The sequence below is a fragment of the Theropithecus gelada genome, chromosome 2 (assembly GCF_003255815.1).
Source record: "Theropithecus gelada isolate Dixy chromosome 2, Tgel_1.0, whole genome shotgun sequence".
NCBI classification, from domain to species: domain Eukaryota; kingdom Metazoa; phylum Chordata; class Mammalia; order Primates; family Cercopithecidae; genus Theropithecus; species Theropithecus gelada.
The window spans coordinates 97,194,476-97,217,476 of record NC_037669.1 but is presented as its reverse complement, the minus strand read 5'-3'; positions in this window follow the sequence as shown (position 1 = coordinate 97,217,476).

Below are 23,001 nucleotides of genomic sequence, written 5' to 3'. Positions count from 1 at the left end.
CCTCCCAAGTAGCTGGGATTACAGGTACCTGCTACCACGCCCAGCTAATTTTTTGTAATTATTTTTCTTTTTCTTTTTCTTTTTTTTTTTTTTAGTAGAGATGGAGTTTCACTATGTTGGCCAGGCTGGTCTCGAACTCCTGACCTTGTGAGCTGCCCGCCTTGGCCTCTCAAAATGCTGGGATTACAGGCATGAGCCACTGCCCCCAGCCCAGTCTTTCTACAAGAAACATGTTGTACTTGTATAATAAAAATATTTTTTAAATTCACTAAAATAAGGGGGGGAAACAAAAGACAAATTCATTTAAGTGTACTATATCCAGTGTGTTACAGGATGATAATAGATGTTTCATGAAAAACTAGTCCAGTGATGAAATAAGTTGGAAAACATTGAGTTAAACAAAGCTAACTGGATTTATTCCCCGCAGGACTTCTTGGAGCTTTTAATATCCTGGTGGATCTTATGATCTTTAAGAGGGTGCTATACCTAGTGATGTTACCAGGCTTATCTCATCTCTGGATCCCCATTCTTAGGAATATCTCTCCAGGAATATTATCTGTGGAACACTCTGGAAAACCCTGTTGCCAAGCTCAGACCATGTGCAGAATCAGGGAAATGCTCAGGTCTCATTAGGCCAAGTTCTAATATGATTTGCAGAGTTGAATGAAGCCTTGTTAGGTTGGGAAATTTGAGACCACATCAGCCATTAAATGAGAAACACTGCTGAGATCTCACTGGCAGATTAAGATATATGGCCGGGTCAATTATGGATTTTCCAATTACAAGATGTGGAAAGGTAGAAGGACATTCCTGGGCATTTGGTTAGTAGGATCACTGAGCTTTTGGTTCAGCACGGATGATAAGACTTGGATAAACAGAGGGAATTCCCTGAACCCCAAGGGAATGAAATATTGTATTGGTTCATTTTGTGTTGTTATAGAGGAATACCCGAGGCTGGGTAATTTATAAAGAAAATAAGTTTATTTAACTCACAGTTCTGCAGACTGCACAAGAAGCATGGAGCCCACACCTGCTTAGTTTCTGATGAGGCATCAAGAAGCTTTTAGTCGTAGCAGAAGGGAAGGGAAGCCAGCATGTCACAGGGCGAGAGAGGGAGCAAGAGAGCGAGGAGCAGGTGCCAGGCTCCTTTAAACAACCAGCTCTCCTGTGAATTAAGAGTGAGAACTCACTCATTACCATGGGGAGGGCACCAAGTCATTCATCAGGGATCCGCCCCCCTGACCCCAACACCTCCCACTAGGCCCCACCTCTAACACTGGGGATTACATTTCAACATGAGATTTGGAGGGGACAAACATCCAAACTATATTAAATATACTTGCAAATAAAACAGTCCAAAGGAGCATAAAAGGGATAAGGGAGAGTGGGTTCAGCAGACAGATCAGGGCTCCCTATATGCACTTGGGCCTCACCAGCTCGAGGGCTGGGCCTCCAACTGCCAAACCTGCATCTGTTTGCCTGAGGGCTCCCTCTGGCCATTGGAGCCTGCAATGACCAGCGGGCCAGAAATGCATGAGAATTGATGTGTGGCAGCTTGAAACCAGTGACTGGTGGGAACTGGCGAACAAACACCCCAGAGCATCCCACCTTGTAGGCAGGATAGCCCTGATATGCACTGGCTACAATGGCTCCCAGAATTCCTCAAAGGCTAAATCTCCAGGTGCCCACAGGGGCCTCTTGTTTGATAACACACCGTTGGTTGCCTGCCCTTCCATCTCTGTTTTACTTTCCCTAGGAAACAAGGTAAGTTCTGCAGGAGTCTCTACTCTGGCTAGAAAGCCTGATTTCCTGGGTTTTCATGATGCTTCAAAGCAAGATTTGTACTACTGCAATGAGTTAAGAACAGTTCCATTTTGGCCGGGCGCCGTGGCTCACGCCTGTGATCCCAGCACTTTGGGAGGCTGAGGTGGGTGGATCACGAGGTCAGGAGATCAAGACCATCCTGGCTAACACGGTGAATCCCCATCTCTACTAAAAATACAAAAAATTAGCTGGGTGCGGTGGCGGGTGCCTGTAGTCCCAGCTACTTGGGAGGCTTGAGGCAGGAGAATGATGTGAACCCAGGAGGCGGAGCTTGCAGTGAGCCGAGATGGCTCCTCTGCACTCCAGCCTGGGCGATAGACCGAGACTCCGTCTCAAAAAAAAAAAAAAAAAAAGCAGTTCCATTTTATTTCTGACAGAGGGCAGCATTTCGTTTTCTTTCACAGAGAGATGTATTCCTGGGCTTGCAAATGACTCTAGCTCAAAATAAAGAAAAACAAATTGAAATGAGGATTTTAATCACTGTGAAGGGAACGAAAGGCTGTGTCAGCGTTTCCATGGTAAGTGCCGTCTTTCAGGGATTTAGCATCCCAGCTGTAAAAATATGCTTTATGCTAGGATTTGGCAAGAGCAAGCCTCAGTCACTTAAAACCTATATATTATTAAAGATTCTTTCAATCAAGTCAGAAACGTGACTCTGTAAAAATGCCACAGAGTGCTCCTCTGACCCTTGCGACTGCCAACTGCTGCCTGCCACGTTCCCTGCCAAACCAGCTCAGCACTGAGAAGTGGCAAAGGCGCAGCAGCTGGACCTCCCCAGAGGGTGCTTTGCGTTCTGGAAACGGTTCCGCTGAGGAAAAGGGCCTGGTTCTTTGTAGAGGCTAAGTGCAACCTTTTAGGAGGTCCCGCCTGGGGGTTTGTAGGTGGCTGTTCTCTGAGCACTGGCTCACTTGCTCCCTCTCCTGCATCCCAGGCCCCAGGGTTACTCAAGGGGAAGGAAGTGTGTCAGCACAGCCACACAGCACCCTTAGCCCCTGGGCTCGGGATGCCGAAGCCACTGCAGACAGCATAAGTGGAGGAAACTCAGGTTGAGCTGATGGGAAGCCTTAGACTTGTGCTGATTTTACCTGGCAACCCGGGCTCCCGCGGTCTGAGGGGAAGACAGGCGGCTAGGTCAAGTCAGCAGCCAAAAGAGAAAGCAAAACAGGGCTCAGTCTGAGTTTTTATGTCACATCACATAAAAGCCACCTCTGCTTGGCTTTAAATAAGACCAAATTTGCAGAAACTTTGGTATGTCCTTTATTTGAAATAGGGCTGTGGAGGTGGTGGGCACCTGGGGGAGGGGGGCGGGGGGGTGCTCTTTATGATAAGAGAAAAGGTAAGAGCAGAATGTCACTTTTTACAACCCAAAATGAATTCTTAGTGTGGTGCCAGTGGTGTTTATCAGGTCTTAGGCATTAGCAATTTAATCTTTCCCCTAACACAGCAAGTGGTGCATACTGTGATTTCCATTTTTAAAATGAACGAATCGACACCCAGAGGTTAGGGAATTCACCCTTATGAAGGTCTCACGGACAGTCAATAAGGAGCAGGCACTTAAAGGCAGATCTTTATGACTCCAAGTCATGGGGCTCCATATATTGCACTTGGGAGCAGGCACAAATTCTTCTCCCAGGAAACAGTGCAGGAGCAGGGTTCCAGGGTTCCACCAGCCCATCTCCTCACCCATCCCCAGGTGGTGGGCATCCTGGCACAGTGCTCAGTGTGCCCCAGCCCCAGCAGATTTCCTGCTGTTGAGATAGACAATGGCTGCAGAGGGCAAGGCTAAGAGCAGCTAAACTCTAAAGCATTTTGATTGCTAACATTTTTTGAGTGGTTATTGTCTACCAGTCACAGTTGGAAGCACTGTATATCTGTTACCTCTCTTAGAACCACTCTCAGTGACTGCCTGAGGTAGGTAATAGCATTGTCCCCATTTTACAGGTGAGGAAACTGAGGAACAGAGAGATTAAGTAACTTGCCCAAGGTCACATAGCCAGTAGGAAGTGGAGTGGGATTCAAGCTCAGACAACTTGACTTCCCAGACCAAACTGAGTACTGGTGTCCTGTGCGGGGAGCAGGGGTGAGGGTTGAGGAGGGTGCACTTCCCCAACCTCTGAATATTCACACAGGGTCTAGGTGTTCATTGGTAACCCAATCATAAGTGGCTGGGCTGGACAGGACTTCAAGCCAGCCAGTCCCACCTCTCATCTTCCTATTGACCGTGTTGATTCTGTAAGAGGCAAGGGCTGCCTGAGGGTATCCTCCTGTCCTCTACGATGCGACACTCTGGGCAGAGCCAGAGTGGAATCCTGAGTCTCCTGGGCCTCCTGCTTCTGCAGAAGACAAGATCTTGTGATGGAGTCTCCCATGAGCAGGGTAAGGCAAGGTTCTCCTGTACTTTGTCCCCATGGTGACTCAGGTGAGATGGCCTGTGAAAAGCTGTGACTGGGTGAGTTACATTCAGAGTCTGGGCAGGGCTCCTGAAGGCTGTCCTGTGCCCCTCAGACAAGCCAGGTTTACTCCCCTCTTCCATCTCTCAGTCTGGAGAAGGAAAGAGATCACAAATAGCTGGGGGTGAGACAGACATAATTAACGGTTCGAGAGTGCATCATAAAGCAGAAAAACTGATTCCTGTTAGCCTGGGAGTGCCATCCATACTACCCGAGGAAGATGGGATCACACAAGCAATTGTACAAGGCAATAACACCCCTGATGCTGAAGCTGTAACATCTATTACACCGAGACATTTTGGTTATGACTTCATCATGCATTTCTGAGTTGGTCTAAGTTTTTCATTGGCACTTAGATATATTGGTTTATAAGGCAATTAGTGGAATTGAACCTTTCAAAGAGTTCAGGCTCTTCATGTGGGATGTGGTGGGGGAGAATGGGGGAGATGGGAGGAGAGAGGAATAGAGAAAAGCTATAATATAAACAAAAGAAGAGCAAATAGTGGCAAATATTGGAAAAGATATTTATTCTCACTAGTAATCAAGGACATGTTAATTCAAACAAAAAATGATTCTTTGCATTTTAGACCAGTAAAGACGAAAAAGAATGACCAAACCCAATTCTGCAAAGGAGACGAGTATGTTATTGAAGGGACCACACTGTTATTACCTTGCTGGGGTATAAACATTTTAAGCATTATCTCCTTGATCCAGCCTGAAAAATGTATTTAAGAGTAATCAGACAAATGCTTAAAGGACATGCTTACAAGAATGTCTACAGTGGTATTGTTAGACTATCAAAAAAGGAAAAACTGCTGAGTGTAAATTAATAGGGGACCAGAATGGCAGAGTGAGAGCCTTCATAAATCTGTTTCTTCATAAAAGTAATGAAAACACTGGCAAAAAAAATTGCTAAAATTAACTTTTCCTTAACTCCAAAAATCAACCAGAAGCTTGCAACAATACAAGTTTACTTAAGAAGAACTACTGAACCTCCATAAGAGTAGCTATTTATGGCTTTATTTTTTATTTTTTATTTTTTTTGAGATGGAGTCTTGCTCTGTTGCCCCAGCTGGAGTGCAGTGGCTGGATCTCAGCTCACTGCAAGCTCTGCCTCCGGGGTTTACGCCATTCTCCTGCCTCAGCCTCCCATATGGCTTTATTTTGTTTTACTTTTTTAAAGACAGGGTCTCACTCTGTCACCCAAACTGGAGGGCAGTGGTGCAATCATGGCTCACTGTAACCTCAAACTCCTAGGCTCAAGCAATTCCCCCACATCAGCCTCCCAGGGGGCCTGGGACTACAGGCCCATGCCACCACACTTGACTAATTTTGTTTTATTTTAATTTTTTTATGGAGGTGGGGTCTCACTATATTGGCCAGGTTGGTCAGTTTATGGCTTTGTGACCTGACCTACTCCCAACAATCAATGCCTAGTTCTACTGTAACTACAAAAAGTGGCAGCCTTGCAGCTACCAGGTGGGGTTTAGAGCATCTAAAAAAAGTTCTATCCCTAAAGCATCCACACTAAAGAGCAGGACAAAAATTTAAAAGAAAGATTTAGGAAATGAGATGTCCATAACACATTTTGAAACGTTTTGACAGATCCCTGGGGATCCAGAAAACCACATGCACATCCAGAACTATGCACATGCCTAGGAAAAAAAGTGAAAGGGCCTCATCTCTCATCTCTGGCTCACCTCGAAGCTCTGCACAAGTAAAACAGGAAAGCTAAGGCTGAGGGATAAACTGCTTGTGTATTGAAAGCATGCCTCAATACACACACAGTCCCGTGGGAAGGATGGAAGACTTATTGGTTCAAAGCATTTAAACTAATCTCTGACCAATAATTAACTGACAACTAAGCCACTGAGTAGAAACTTCAGGGGCCACACACTACAAGGAATACAGACTTTAGAGAAGTAATCCAGAAAGGTCACTAAGTAAACAGTAATAACAACAATAAACCCTGGAAAGAGAATAAATCTGATTTTCAGACCTACCACATTATATGTCTAGTTTTCAACAAAAATTATAAGACATGAAAGAAGCAGAAAAGTATAGCTAATATGTAGGGAAAAAAGCAATGGGCAGAAATTATTCATAAAAAAGGCCATATATTGGATCACTAAACGATGACTTTAAATCAACTATTATAAACATGTTCAAAGAACCATGTCTTAAGGACTAAAGAAAAATATTACAATGTCCTGTCCCAAGGAGGTAATTTCAATAAAGAGACAAAAATTATAAAAAAGAACCAGGTGGAAATTCTGGCATCAAAAAGTACAATAGCTGAAATGAAAAATTCACTAGAGAGGCTCAACAGCAGGTTTTAGCTAGCAGAAGAATGAGTAAATTTGAAGATAAGTCCATTGAGATTATCCATTCTGATCAAGAGATGGAAAAAAGAATAAATAGAAATAAACAGAGCTTCAGAAACCAGTAGGAGTCCATCAAGTGTACCAATATATGCATAATAGAATCCCAGAAGGAGAGAAGAGAAAAAGTGCAAAACACTATTTGAAGAAATCATGGTTAAAAACTCAAATTTGATGAAAAACATTTAATCTACACATCCAAGAAGCCCAATAAACTCTAAGCAAGACAAATTCAAGTCAATATACACCAAGACATATCATAGTCAAAATCTTGGAAACAGAAAAAAAACTCACTACATAAAAGGGATTCTTAATAAGATGAATAATGGACTTCTCATGAGAAATGAAGGTCAGAAGGCAGCGTGATAATGTGTTCAAAATGCTGAAAATAAAAAACTATCAATTAGGAATTCTACAATCATCAACACTATCTTTCAAAAGTGAAGTCAAAATTAAGATACTCCAAATTAACAAAAAATGAAAGAATTTGTCACTAGCAGACCTACCCTCCAGAAAAATGAAATAATTCCTTGTCTATTTATTTCACTATTAACCTTGATATGATTTGGATTTGTATCCCCACCCAAATCTCATGTCTAATTGCAATCCCCAGTGTTGGAGGAGGGGCCTGGTGGGAGGTGATTGGATCATGGGGGTGGACATCCCCTTTGCTGTTCTTATAATAGTGAGTGAGTTCTCATGTGATCTGGTTGTTTAAAAGTGTGTAGCATCTCCCCCATTTGCTCTCTTCCTCCTGCTCGACCATGTAAGATATGCCTGCTTCCCCTTTGCCTTCTGCCGTGATTGCAAGTTTCCTGAGGCCCCCCCAGCTGTGCTTACTGTAGAGTCTGTAGAACTGAGTCAGTTAAACCTCTTTTCTTTATAAATCACCCAGTTTCAGGTATTTCTTTATAGCAGTGAGAGAATGATTAATACAAACCTTCCCAAATGTGAAGAGAATTTGCGATTTACTGGGGACAGTAGAGTGAGAATACATTTTCCAAGGGCTATGCTGTAACTTGCTCACAGCCATCCTTCCCTGCTCTCCAATCCAGCCCTATGTAGGCCTTTCTGCTTTTGACCACTTTGCCCACAGTACGCAGATGCTCTGAGAGCCCTCTGGGAACCTTAGGTAATGCTTTCCCAGAGCTTCTTGAGATATTGTACTTATACCTTGCAGAAACTTTAGAAACTACCTGGGTTTGATGCCAGCTTCCCCCTTCCTAGCTGTGTGACATTGAGCAAGTTACCTAATCTTTGTGTGCCTGTTTCCTATCTCACCAGTAAGAAGTCAAGGAATACTCAGCTCCCAAGTAGCACTCTCCTGTGCTAGCTGCACAGCCCTTTGGGGAGCAGAGGGAAGGGCCAACTGTGTCCAGATAGGGGCTAAAGGGATGGGGCACTGAAGGGTCTCTTTGGTGAATGAATTCCTATTCTCCTTGAGGCATTCACCCATACTCTGCATCCTCCTTGCCTTCTCCTTGTTTAGCCTCTGCAAGGCACTTCCTGATGGCCCTACCTACCTCCCTCCAGCCCCCTTCCAATTTGGTGGCCACCAGCCCCACTAAGAGTAGAGCCAGGAAACAGGAAGAAAGGAACAGATCCTTACAGTGACAGTGGTGGCTCTTACTGTGCAAAGGCCAGGTGCTGGTCAAGTTCATGCCCTGTACCTTGGTTTTTTGTTTTTAATTTTTTACTACTCACTAAAAATAAAATAAAAAGATAAAAATATAAAATAAGATTCTTTAGGCCTTGCGGTTGCACTGTCACTTTCCTGTTACTTCTCTAAATGAGCTCTCCTCTTCCCTTCCCTTCCCAGCCTACTTTGCCTCGTCCACTCTGCCAGAACCTTGCCTCAATGACCTTTTATAGTGCTGGCACTGGCTGACTATGGCACTGGGCCTGCCTTAATTCCAGAGGCTTTTCTCTCTGTCTCTTTGCCATTGAGCTGGTTTCTTCAAATATTCTCATCCTTATGCTTCCTGATACCCTGAGGTCATTGCACCCCTGGACCAGTGGCCTCAGAGTTTCCAGTGAGAGCTACCTCCAGCCCTTCCTATGGGCTGGGCATACGAGAAACACTCAGCTCCTGGCATCCTGGACTGGCATGTGGTAAAGGTTCAGACTGCCTCCCTGGAGTAGATTTGCTGGAGATTTCTTATTAATAAGTTGTCAAATAAAAAGAAAGTTGTAAGAACAACACCCCAGCTGAGGAAGAAATTAAATTTCCGGAATTTGACCCAGAATAAGGACAAGACATTTTCTTCCACAGTAGTTTATACCTGACTGATCTCAGAAGGAGGAATATATCTTGTAGTGACTCTGAAGCTAGAGGCAGGGGCTCAGGACCCTTCATTAAAATACCCCCAAAGATGAACAAAGATTTTCTTCTGAGCATTTCTAGGGGCTTTATAAATAATAGTGAATCTTCACAGAAGCCTTCACAGAAAGACAGGTAGGAAGGGGGCTTCTTTCTTTGGAAATAGAGATACCAAGCTGGGAAGTGATTTATCTGAGAGCATGAAATGCCAATGGCCATGAAAGGGAATGGCTTCCCAAGCACCTGATTGAATCCACAATTTTTTGATGCTGACAAACCACTTATTTGAAAAAATGCTGACTCATAGCATTTATCAAATACCTTTATAGGCTGGGTCCTGGTGAAGATGCTTGACACAATTTGTCCATACAGTATTCTTAAATGTTGATTCCATTACCATCCCCAATTCACTGATGAGGAGACTGAGGTTCAGAGAGGTTCCCTAACTCACTTAGGTTACACAACTGCAAAGTGAAGGAACTAAGATTGTAACCCAGCCATCCCCCTGCCAAAGCCACCGCCTTCCCTCTGTTCTACTACTCAGTCTAGCAACCAGTTTGTAAATATGTATCAACACCTTTAAGAATGTTCCTGCTTTTTGATCCAGTAGCCCTAATTCTGGCAATGTATTCTCATGAAATAATTCTAAATGCAGAATACATGTTTTACACTTCAACATAGCTAAGGACACAATGATGTCTGCCTCTTTTCTTCCCCAAATCTCACTGAAATGACAGAAGAAATTCAAAAATAAAAATTGAGTGGTAGTGGTTGTGGACAGTCAGGAGGAGTAGGGTCAATGCCTAGGAGATTAAGGAACTTCTGGGAAACAGGAAAGAACAGACTGATGATGAAGTGAAACAGAGGCTGTCATGCTGCAGAGCTGAATGCACAATCATCACAGACTGAATCCTCCCTGCCCAGAATTCCAGAAAGAAGCAATAACCACTAGGAGAAAGGGCAAGTTAGGGGTGGTCTGTAGGATGGTTGTGCTAATTCCTTTCCGCTCTCCATAACGGTTCCCCTGTACATACACAGGAGCCTGGGGCTAGCTCCTATATCAGAAGCTACATTCTCTGCAACAGTGATGGCATTCTCACGTGGAGTAAGGAAATGTCCTACAGCCACCAACACTCTTCAATCCATATGTTCATCTACAAACATCAACAGACAGGCAGGAATTGCCAGACATTTCAGAAAAGCCAGAGCCTGAAAGAAGCACCAAACACAAAAATAGAACCAACTCTAAGAAAATAGAATTTATACCTAAAACGTAAGAAATCTTTAAGTAACTAAAATGAATATCCCAGAGAGAGTTAAGAGACTAGCACATCCATTTAAAAGTAAATAAAGTCTCTATGAAAAAGATACAATCAGAATCCTTGGAAATTAAAACCAGGACTGCCATTTTAAAAGTAAATAAATAAATAAACCCAAGAAATGAGCTGACTAGACAAATGAAAACCAAATAAGTAAACTGGAAGATCAAGCTAAAGGATTTTTCCCAAATGTATTAAGAAAGAAAATAAAGAGATGCCATCTTGTTTAAAGTTAAGTGATATGAAGTATAGAAGCAAACATTGATATGTCTTTCTTATAAGATTTCCAGAAGAGAGAACACAGAGAATGAATAGAAGGAAATAAAAAGGATATAGTAGAAGAAAATGCCTTAGTGCTAAAGAAAGATGTCAGGTAGAAAAGGACCCATTGAGAGCTGAGCAAGAATATAAGCAAGCTTCTAAAACTCATTTTTTAAAGGCAATAAATCTAATAGAAAAATGGATAAAAAGCACAGAAAATTTACATAAGAGAACATGAATATGGTTAACAAATAGGTGAAAAGAGCTCAATCTTACACATTTGAGAAATGCAAATTATACTTTTCACCCATCAAATTGGCATAAAAGAAATGTGCCCTACAATCCAGTGTTGCCTATGATATGATAAATGGGCAATTTCATGAATGTCATTTGTTACAGCTTTCCAGTGGGCATCTTAGCAAAAGCTATAAATAAAAAATTTAAATGCAATTTAACTTTAACATTTCTAGGAGTTGGGTGCAGTGACTCATGCCTGCAATCCCAGCACTTTGGGTGGATCACTTGAGGTCAGGAGTTCGAGACCAGCCTGGCCAACATGACAAAACTCTGTTTCTACAAAAATACAAAAAAATTAGCCTAGCATTGTGGTGTGTGCCCATAATCCCAGCTGCTTGGGGTGTTGAGGCAGGAGAGTTGCTTGAACCCGGGAGGCGGAGGTTGGAGTGAGCCAAGATTGCACCACTGCACTCCAGCCTGGGTGACACAGCATGGCTCTATCTCAAAGGAAAAACAAAACAAAACATTACTAGGAATCCATTCTGCAGAAATATTCACCCATATCCACAAAATTGTGACCAGGCACAGGGGCTCATGCCTGTAATCCCAGCACTTTGGGAGGCTAAGGCAGGTGGATCACTTGAGTTCAAGAATTCAAGCATGGGAAAACATGGCAAATGTTTTCCCAGCCTGGGAAACATGGCAAAACCCCAACTCTACTGAAAATACAATAATTAGCCCAGTGTGGTGGTACACACCTATAGTCCCAGCTACTTGGGAGGCTGAGGCATGAGAATTGCTTGAGCCCAGGAGGCAGAGGTTACAGTGAGCCAAAATCATATCACTGCACTTCAGCCTGGATAACAGAGTGAGACTCTGCCTCAAGAAAAAAAAAAAGTATGCACAAGGATGTTCATTGGACCATTGTTTTTAATAGAGATAATTGGAAATCACGTGAATGCTCATCAACAGAAAAATAATTAAATTAATACATAATGAGGTGTGTATCTGTACATGCAGACATTGTGGACTTCTATGCAATCATCAAAAATAATGAGGTAGAATGATGTTTATATTCTAATATGAAAAGATTTTGAAGACAAAGTGAAAAAATCAGTGTTGAAGTATAGGTCTACTCTGCTTTTTCTTGCCAGTGTTTCTTCAGTTCAGGGTAGTTTCCTTTTATTATTTCTTTGATTTTTTTTTTTTCCTACTGAGGATCCTACTAGATGAATATTCAAACTTGTAGACTTCTGTCTATTAATTATCTTCTCATACCCTTTACATCTTTGCCCATTTGTGTGCCCTTTCTGGTAAAAACCTCATCCAGATTTTACAAGTTATCACTTGCTCTTCAGCAGTTTTATCTCAACTCTTAAGGTTTTTAAAAGTTTGAATAGTCAAACTTTTGTTTCTAGTCTCTCTAATTGTTTCCAGTTTCATATCAGCCTACTTTTGTGTGGATGTAATGTCCTCCTCATTTTCTCTGGGGATATTAACTGCACTGCTTTTAAAGTCTTCTTCAGTTTGCTCTGTTAACGCTGTTTTCCTGAGAGTTGGGTCCGACTTGCCTGGTGGGCCAGGGGCCTGTCTTTTGGGATGCTGCCTCTTAAATATTTTGCTCTCCTACCTCCCTTCACCCTCACTTTGAAACTGCCTTTATAAAAATTTTATCAGTAAGAAAATTACGGCAGTGGGGAAGATTTGATCTAGCCAGCCTTTAGTTGTTAAGCTGCTGAGCTAACTTTGGAAGACATTTAGTTTATAGTTTAAATGATAATAGCCATTCCTCAAAACTCAATCACCTTTGTAAAGCAAATGAAAGGCCACCGGGCTAGGAGGAGGAGAGGCGCCTGAATTCTGCTAAGTCAAACTGGTCAGGGTCACGTGTGGCCCAGGAAGGCTTTGAATGCCCAACATAAATTATAAACTTTCTTAAAACATTATAAGATATTTTGTGTGACTTTTTTTTTCTCATCTGCTATTGTTAGTCTTAGTGTATTTTACGCGTGGCCCAAGACAACTCCTCTTCTTCCAGTGTGGCCCAGAGAAACCAAAAGATTGGACATCCCTGTGCTAAGGTGTAGATTGCCACCCATTATTCTGGAGGGCACAAGATACGCAACTTCCCCAATTACTCCTGCAAATAATATTACTATTGTAGATTGGCCTTTTGAGATTATCTTTTCAGGTTTTTTGCATATCTGATACTGATGGATCCTGTGGCCCTACCCAGAAGCAACTCAGCACAAGAGAACAGCTTCAACTCCTCATTATTTCATCTCCAACCCAACCAAGCAGCAGCAAGCACCCACTGCATAGCCACCCCAACCCCTTCCCCTAAACTACCTTTGAAAAACTCCTAACCTATGAATCTTGAGGAGATTGATTTGAGTAATAATTCCATCTCCCAGGTAGCAATGACCAGCCTCACATCAATTAATCCTCTTCCTTCACTGCAATGCGATGCTCTTTATTTGTGCACCAGGCCGGAAACTCATCAGGTGGTTACAACTTCACCAAAGAATTTAAAATTTGATTATTCTAACAATCGTCTAGGACATGGGGAAATGGGTTCTCTGTACTGTTCTATGGGAGGGTAAATTGGTACAGTCATTTTGGAGGGCAATTTAGCAATATCTACAAAATTTAAATATGCATCACCTTTGATTTAACCCTCCCTATTGTGGTTCTGAACTCTAGAGATATGCTCATCTGTGTACACAAAGACATTTACTACAAATTTGTTTGCAAATATGAAAATTGGAAACACTCTAAATGGTCATCAGTTAGAGAACGGTCGGATCAATATTATGAAATTCCATGGCCCAGCTGAAAACAGAGTTACTGACATGTACTGATGTAAAAAGAACTCTAAGACATCACATTTTTAAAAAAGCTGCAGAAAAACACATACAATGTGCTACATAAAAAGACACACACACAAAACAAAACCTGAATTTTCATAGGTACTTACACTGTGAATAAACTCATAGGAAGAAGTGGAGGTTGAAGTCCAGACTGATAATAGCTGTTATTTCTGGGCAGCCAGTCAGATGTCAGGGAGATTTATTATTTTAAATGCTAATAAGAGTAGATTAATTCATAAAATTTAAGGTAAAAAATATTTTAAAGATAAGCAAATGAGAGAGGGAGCTGTATTCAGGGCCTTCAAGACATGTAGCAGCAACAGATTTTTGCTTAGAAAGCAAGTCCCCAGAGTCTGGCTTGAGCTTAGCGTTTGGTGGTTTCAGCTCCCTGCATCAATCAGATATCTGCCTGGGAACTGGTGGGGGTAGTGGCAGGTGCACGGTAGCCCTGCAGAGTGTACAGACACAGAGTACAGAGCTGGGGGTGGAGCCTGGTGTCCAAGCAGTTGTGAACTCTTTCCCAAAACCCCACTTTTACCAGAGCTCCCAGGAAGAAGAGAAACTTCTAACTAGACTTAAAGAGAGATTTTCATATTTATCAGGACATTGAAAAAACATTTCTCAAAATTCTCATCCCTCATAATAAGTTACAGAAAAGGGAGTCCCACAGTCGGACGAGTTGGAAGATGCTATATACTATGGATACTAGAACACACATTATGGCACTAAAGGCTTGAAATCCATAGTTCAGATACCTGCCTAAGTTAGCACTTACTTATTTGATAAAGGACCCCCTCTAGTAAAAGCAGTGTAACATCCTAGGAAACTACTTTAGGAAACACTGTGTTGCCTCTTCCCATTTTTTCCCACATACTAATGAATGTAAATGAGACAAGGAAAAGAGGTTTGCACAGCTGCTTGAAAAGAGAAAGGAGTAGCAGGGACAAATGTTGCCTGTCTCAAATATTGATTCTTACCTCAGTCCTCCTAAAGGAGTTGTTTCCGCTGTGAGTTTAGATTCAAACACCACCACTGGGGGGCCCTGCTGACTTAGTGTGACAAGGAGTTCAGCATTCTCTTCCTGCCTGGAGGTTCACGGAGTGGCTTTGGTACAATGAGAACTCACAGGCTAAGGCCACTGGGGCACCTGGAGGAACACAACCAATGCTCTGGGGGCAGTGCCAACACTCCCCAGAGGCTCTGGACACAGCAGCTGAAGTGGGGTTCTGCCCTCGGAGCAGGAGACAAACACACAGAAGTCTGGGACAAAGACCATTAAACTCATCTCTAGAAACGTCTCAGTGAGCTACAAGGGGCCATAGAGGTTTTCATGGCGAGAGAAGCGAGGGCAGTGAAATATACGTTGTTCACTAGCATGAACTCATTGTACCCGCTGAGAGGTGGAGGGTGGGAATCTGGTTGTTTAGAAAAAGCTAGCTATAGGTCTTTCTGTATTCTAGGGCCTTTCTGCCTGATGTCATAGTCACTAGCCACATGTGGGTACAGAGCACTGGAAAAGCGGTTAGTGCGAAGGGGGATGTGCTGTTAAGTGCAAAATACACATCAAATTTAAAATATCTCATGATCTGCCAGAATGAGAATATCTCATTATAATTTTCTATTGTGTAAACATAGAAAAGATAACATTTTGGATATATTGGGTTAAGTAGAATATATGAAAATTAATCTCACCTGTTCCTTTTAATGTTTTAAATATAGCTGGTGGCATATTTATCATTACTTCTATGGCCCATGTTATGTTTCCAGTGGATAATGTGGTTAGGGGGTTAGCAGGAATCAGCTAGAGAGAAAACAGTCCTTTGGTTTGAAAGAGCAAGTTATTCGCTGGGTGTGGTGGTGTGCACCTCTAATCTCAGCTACTCGGGAGGCTGAGACAGGAAGAATGCTTGAGGCCAGGAGTTTGAGACCAGCCTGGGCAACATAATGAGACCTTATCTCTAAAATATAAACACATGACATTTTTAAAAAGAAGAAAGAGAGCAAGTTATTGGACTCAGAGTTGTGGGAGACTGTGAGGCAAATGGGAGCTCAGTTGCTTCGTGTAAGACAGTAGAAGGAAGAGGCAGCAGCCGAGCTGCAGGAGGCAGGCAGGTGTGGCGTGGGGCTGGGTCTCCCCAGAGAAAGGAGATGGAGGAAGGATGGGAGGGGAGGGCCCAGCAATGGCAGTAGCAAGAGCCCAGGGAAACAGATGGCCAAGAAAGGCCTCCCTAGGGCAGGGCCGACAATGAATTTTGCCAGCAGTGAGGACTGTTGATAGATGTTAACTATGTTCCTTCTCTGTGCCTTAATACCCTCTGCTGTCCCCATGCCCCAAGGGCAGAGTGTTTCACACGTGCTGTGGGTTAGAGGTATCACATGGGGTGGGGAGAGCTCTGTCCACACTCAGGCAAAGCCTGTGAGCCTGTGGTGTGCAAAGGAATAGCCCAAGAGCCAGAGGCAAGGAAGGGCAGGGAGGGGGTCAGGCACTGCAAGGAGACTGTGACACCCTGACATTTCTTGGAAGTACCCGGAAGAGCACTGGCCTGCCGGCAGGGATGTACAAGGAGGCTGGAGATCTATGTTAGGCTTTTGAAGGAAAGGATTACTCCAGCAGGCTGGTGGACACTGGGACCTAGGCCATGTGATGGCTGGACGGTATAATATCCTCTGCAGTGGTGGGCAGCAGCTGTCCTGGGAAAAGAGTGCCGGCAATGCTGGGTGGAAGGTGAGGAAATGGAACAGGAGCAATGTTAAAATCTAACTCATGAATAATATGGAAATATCTCCAGGATACACTGTCAGGTGATCAAAGGACAGCGTCCCTGGAGGGTGTGCTATGCATTCTCCACGGGACCCCTGAGCTGTCCACACCTGCCTCCAGAATGCTCTGTGTCTGGAGGCTGACCTGTAAAGACCGTACCCACAGGCCTCCTTGCCCTATGACTTCTGGTAGGGATTGGCCAATGGGGGCCCCGCAGAAGACCCAGAGTGTGGGAAGGGAGCAAGGGTGGGGTATTTATTCCTTGGCACCCTCTCTCTCTCTGTCTCTGACTCCTCTGCATTTGCCAGCCCTGTTCCTCATTGCCTCCTGCACACCTAGTCCACACACCCTTGTGAACAGTTAAACCTTCCTCAGTTACCCGGCTGGAGCCTGCCATTTGCTTACTATTCAGACTCTGACAGATACACAGGGAATACCATATGCTAACTTTTGTGTGTTTAAGGGAGTTGGCAGGATGAAAATACATACTTGAATCTGCATAAAGAAATACTAGAATAATGCATAAGAAGCTAATAAAAGTAGCTTCCCATAGGGGTATGGCAGGGGGACTGGGTGAACCAGGGCAGAGGTGTGCAAGATTTCCCATCGTATCTAATTTATATTATTTTGTTTTTGAACCATGTGAGTGCCTACTTATCAAACGAACTTAAACTGGAAATAATCTATTCTACCTCTAAGTCTGATGATTTGGAGGTAAGCAGTTTGATGCTGTCCAGACCTTTTACCACGAAAGCTCCCAATCTTCTTTCTCTTCCTTCCTTCCTTCCTTCCTTCCTTCCTTCCTTCCTTCCTTCCTTCCTTCCTTCCTTCCTTCCTTCCTTTCTTTCTTNTCCTTCCTTCCTTCCTTCCTTCCTTCCTTCCTTCCTTCCTTCCTTCCTTTCTTTCTCTCTCCCTCTCTCTCTCTCTCTCTCTCTCTCTCTCTCTCTCTCCCCCCCTTTCTTTTTGAGACAATCACACTGTCACTCAGGCTGGAGTGCAGTGGTGCGATCTTGGCCCACTGCAACCTCTGCCCTCCGAGTTCAGGTGATTCTCCTGCCTTAGCCTCTCGAGTAGTTGGGATTACAGGCGCCTGCCACTGCACCCAGCTAATTTTTTGTATTTTTAGTAGAGACAGGGTTTCACCATCTTGGCCAGGCTAGTCTTGAACTCCTAACCTTGTGATTCACCCACCTCGGCCTCCCAAAGTGCTGGGATTACAGCTGTGAGCCACCACGCCCACCAGAAGCTCCCAATTTTCATTTGAAAAATCCACAGCACTGAGGGAAGCAGCTCCTCCAAGTTGGCTGCATGAGGCAGGGCCACAGCCAACTGTCCCATCTGCTCCCCTGCTCCTGCCCTCCTAGAGCTCTGGCCTCAGCTACAGCATCCTAGAGATGGTGCTGCAGGGTTTGTCAACTGACCAGGAGAGAGAGCAACATTAAATTACATATGAAGACTGACTGTGGGAAACAAGTGGAGTCAATGCTGAGAAGCAGCATCTTAGTGAGACAGATGATGGCATCGCTTACGGTCACCCTCACCTTGAGAGGGGCTGTTCAGTCTGTGAGGTGCACCACTGGAAGCTTCCAAAAGGCCCAGCAAGACCCATTTCTGTGGCTGACTTGCCATGTGAAACACCCCAGGCATGTGGCCTGCACCTGGAGATGCCACCCCCACCCCGCCACCACCGTCACCCCATACACCTTTTGCAAGTGTGCCCCTTGGGGCCTGGCAACAGAGACGCACACAGACGATGAGCGCAGAACCATACCTGGAGAGGCGCCTCCTGTAACATGAATATTCAACCTCACACACAGAGAACTTTGACCTTTGCTATTTATCACTGGCTTTGTGGAATAATCAGAGGAGCCAGCGTGAGAACAAGGCTGGCATTCACAAAGCTTAGCTCTCATTTCCTCATTAATCCTCCGAGTCACCATTACGAGGCAGGGAGAGGTCAAACAGGATTACTGCCTTTCAGTCAGAACAGTAGGGTAATGGCCTGCCCTGTGTCGTGCATGAGTCACGAGCAGAGCGGGGTCTAACCGTGATCTTTGGCCCCTGGCTCCTGATTGCAATGGGAAGGTAGAGGTCATGGATGTACAGACTGACAGAACAGTTACCTGAGCAGTGTGACTTCAAGTTCAAGGCAAAGATCTTCCTCTATGGGCCTGTCTACTGTTGCCCAAGTGGACACCATTGGTCCTCCTTTGGCCTTAAGCATAGATTACAGCCAGTATTTCCTAAATGGCCAGAATAGCTCATGGCCAATATTTTCCAAATATCTTGGACCAGGGGCTTGATTTTGGCACTCCTGGTCCAAGACGTTTGGGAAATACAGGCCTAGAGGACAGCTGGAGCTGCCTGAAGCATTGCCCCTGGGCCTTGGTAAAAACATCACCTCAATCTGTTCAAATGTTCCCCAAGTTCAGTTTATCAGTCTGGATGAGTTCTGGGCAGACACCTAGGAAAAGTCCATTTTACTTCGGTAGGAGGGAGTTGCGGAAGGCTCTGTAGAGAGATGGGGCCCACCCATCTCAGAGGCAGAACTGAGGGCAGGACTAATCCATGTCTGGGGCAGAGGCCGTGGAGGGAGACAAATGGCATGCGGGTCCTCCAAAAGCCAGCCAGGGGCCCCCTAGGCCGCACCCTGCCTCCAACTCACACTTAGCTTTGGGTGAAAGGCTTTCCCCCATCTCTTCCAATTATTGCTCTTTAACCTTGTGCTAGGCTTTGGGACAAATCATTTTCATGTATTCTCACAATTTCCAGATGAAAGTCTGACACTCAGAGAGGTGAACTGCTCATGCTTGCGGAGCTGGGAAATGGTTGAGGTGGAATTTGAACTCCTGTCTGCCTGGAGCCGAAATGTTCCTACTTCCCAGAACATTCCTACACACTTATTCACAGAGCTAAACAAGTGGGGAGGGAGAGGAAGAGGAATGAAGGGCACCAGCTCAGAGGCAGAGAGGAAATGGTAAGGTGGAGACACAGGAAATCCTGACTGTGTATGTATACGCTGTCAGCACGTAAACTGAGCTATTTTAAGGTCAAAGCCAGGGTGCAGCCCAACAGAATTGCGAAAGCAAAATGTGTTTGCTTCTGCAGTTGACTTTTTAAATACATTTTTCTTTATTAGTTGGAGCACTGGTGAACATCTGGATCATCCTAAATTAGGCCTTTGACATTTGAAAAAAGAATCTCAGGTAACAGAGTAAATTAGGCCTTTGACATTTGAAAAAAGACTCTCAGGTAACAGAGTAAATGGTTCAGACTCTGTGGCCAGAAGTCTCCTGATCTCTGACATCCAGGCTGTTTCTGCTCACCTGGTCCCTCTTTTTAATAAACTTGTGCTCCAGAGAAACGGGGACAGTCTTGATAAACTGTGGCCAAGCAAATGGAGCGAGAGACAGGTCCAGCAGAAGTTGGTGGCCACAAATTCAGCCGCCCCTGCAGACAAAGTCCTTAGGTAGTTGGGCTGATGTGACTGTTCTGCTCACCCCATGGGCAGCCTCTGCACGGGGTTCATGGGAGTTCTGGAGCCCTGTGTCCACTTTAGGGTATAGGACCCTCACCCCTCCACCAAGGCTTCCCATGCAAGTCAAACTCAAATGCCCACCAATTACGGCCACTGTCACTCCCAGCTCTGGTATGCTAGGTGATCTTGAGTAAGTTACTTAAGTTCTCCATCCTTCTGTTTTCTTAACTGTAAGATGAGCATAATAATAGCATAAGTGACCTTACGGGGTTGTGATGGGATGCAATAAGACAATACAGGCAAGGCGCTTTTACAGGTAGGGCACCAAGTCTCAGAGGGGATCAGTAACTTTGCCTGAGGTCACAGGGTTTGGAGACAAGTGTCAGGGTTTGTACTCACATAACCCTGACTTCAAAATGTATTATCTGAGTCATTCCACACCTCCTCCCTAAACCACACTTGGCCTGAATTACGTGTAACACCTGCTCAGATGGTTTGGTGATTAAACCACAGCCTTGGAGGCAGGAGCTGGGAAGCTGGACCATTCTCATTCATGACTCCCCAGGATGGGTCTTTTCCATCATTTACAGTTCTAGTTGGTGGCCCAGTGTGGAGGACCAGAGATGTCACGTTAAGGGAACCAAAAAGTGAGAACAAAACTAGAAGAGGAGATGGGATCTTCAGGGCCTGGCAGGAAAGGACACATTCCAGCAGAGACATTCCTGTGTTTTTGGCCTGGCCTTTCACCTCTCTCCCAGGAAAGCTGGCCCCAGGCACAGTGACACGTGTGAGGAGACTCCTAGGAAAGTCACTCCCTGTGACCGAGCCACCTCCCTGGGCTAGTCCTTGCACCTGTCATCTCATGCACTCTCTACAGGAACTAATGATGATGATTATGCATTTTATAGGGAGGTCACTGAAGCCCATTAAAGTGAAACAAGTTGCTCCAAGCCACACGGCGGAGGAAGATTCAACCCCGAGTCTGGGGTTCAAAGTCTCTGCAGTTTCTATGACAGATCCCTTCGTGATAGCAATGATGCTGCTCGTATAATAGATAATATGTGATGAGGCACTTGCCACAACAAGCTTCTTCCAGGGACAAACCCAGGGACAATAACCTATGGGTTATTGTCTTTTTATTTTCATTTATTTATTTTTAAATTTTAATTTAATTTCTTTCTTTCTTTCTTTTTTTTTTTTTTGAGATGGTGTTTTGCCCTGTTGCCCAGACTGGAGTGCAGTGTCACAACCTCTGCTCACCGCAACCTCTGCCTCCCAGGTTCAAGCAATTCTCCTGTCTCAGCCTCCCAAGTGGTTGGGACTACAGGCACACACCATCATGCCCAGCTAAATTTTGTATTTTTAGTAGAGATGGGGTTTCACCATATTGGTTAGGCTGGCCTCGAACTCCTGACCTCAGGTGATCCACCTGCCTCTGCCTTCCAAACTGCTGGGATTATAAGCTTGAGCCACTGCACCTGGACATGTTGTCTTTGTAGACTCTTGTCCCTGAGAGGGACAAGAGGAAACCGATGGGGCTGGGCTTCTAGGAGAAAAGAGGATATGAAAGCACAGGAGAGAGAGAGAGAGACAGATAAGTTGAGGAAGAAGAGAAAGGCAAGGAGAAAGAAGAAAATTGGGGAAACAGAGGGAATATATAGACCGTGGGAATGAATGAGAGACAGCTAGAGCCTAACACAGCCTGCTTGCAAAGCAGCAATATGGGCCTCTGTACCTGACACCCGCCCTGTTCCTGCACCCAATGCTCCAGGAGCTTAGCGGTCATCCCTGGAGAGAAGGTAATCTCCCATCCTGGGAAGTCACTGGGCTGGCTCCCGGGGCTCACTGGAACATTAACAGCCACAGACAGACACACACACTTGACCTAGGATTCCCAGTATATTACTTTAGTCACTGGCAACTGGAGTGCAAAACCTGCTTACAATCCCTGAAATTGTGCGAGAGAAGGAAATGTGGCAGCTCGTGAGATGAATATTAGGAAAAACATGAGAGAATTTCTCAGAGTCCAAGATTACCATTTCGTGGTTTTTTTTGTTTGTTTGTTTTTTGTTTGTTTGTTTTGTTTTGTTTTGTTTGACATGGAGTCTCGCTCTGTCACCCAGGCTGGAGTGCAGTGGTGCGATCCCGGCTCACTGCAAACTCTGCCTCCTGGGTTCAAGCAATTCTACTGCCTCAGTCTCTGGAGTAGCTGGGATTACAGGCGTGTGCCACCGCGCCTGGCTAATTTTTGCATTTTTAGTAGAGACAGGGTTTCACATATTGGCCAGGCTGGTCTCAGACTCCTGACCTCAGGTGATCTACCCTCCTCACCCTCCCAAAGTGCTGGGATTATAGACATGAGCCACCCCTCCTGATTGTCATTTCCTTTTAAAGATACTGGCCAGGGGGGTCCTTTGACATCATCATCTTCATTATGGAGATTAAGGAGCCAGAAGGTGAAGGAACCAGAAAGTCACTGGGCTGGGCCTCTGGTCTCATTGACGGTTTGAGAATGAGGGGAGAGGAGTAGCCACAGGCATGTCCTTTATGTTCTTGCCAGTCATGTCTAGGCCCTGGTTTTCCTTACTTGCCAAATGGGAATAATAATGCCTTGCTTCCCTTTTTTACAGGGGGTTGTGAAAAAAATAAGTCAACGAATGTGGAACACTCTGAATTCATTAAAAAAGGCATTATCATTGTCAATATGCTGACAAGTTAAACATATCCATCTTAAGGCCAAGTCAGATTCCGAAAGCAGAGCTTTCTTTATTTGCAGTTTCAAAGAGCAGAAATAGCAAGACCTTTCTCCCTCTATCCTAAAATGTTTCCAGAATGTTCTAATGAGCATCAGCCAATGATGAGCATCAGTTGTTTTTGTCTGCTCAACATATGTTCTCCTTGTTTTCTATAACAGCAGTTCATTTTACATTAGAATACACTTTCAATGTAGGTAGAAATGTTAGCCCAGTCCCACCCCAACCCGTAACTCCAAGCAGATCCTCTCTTCCCACGAATTTCAATCTTGGTGGAGCCACAAAAGGATAAAAGTCAATTGACCCTGATACATGCCTTTCTCTGGGGTTACTTGTGTGTCCTTTCT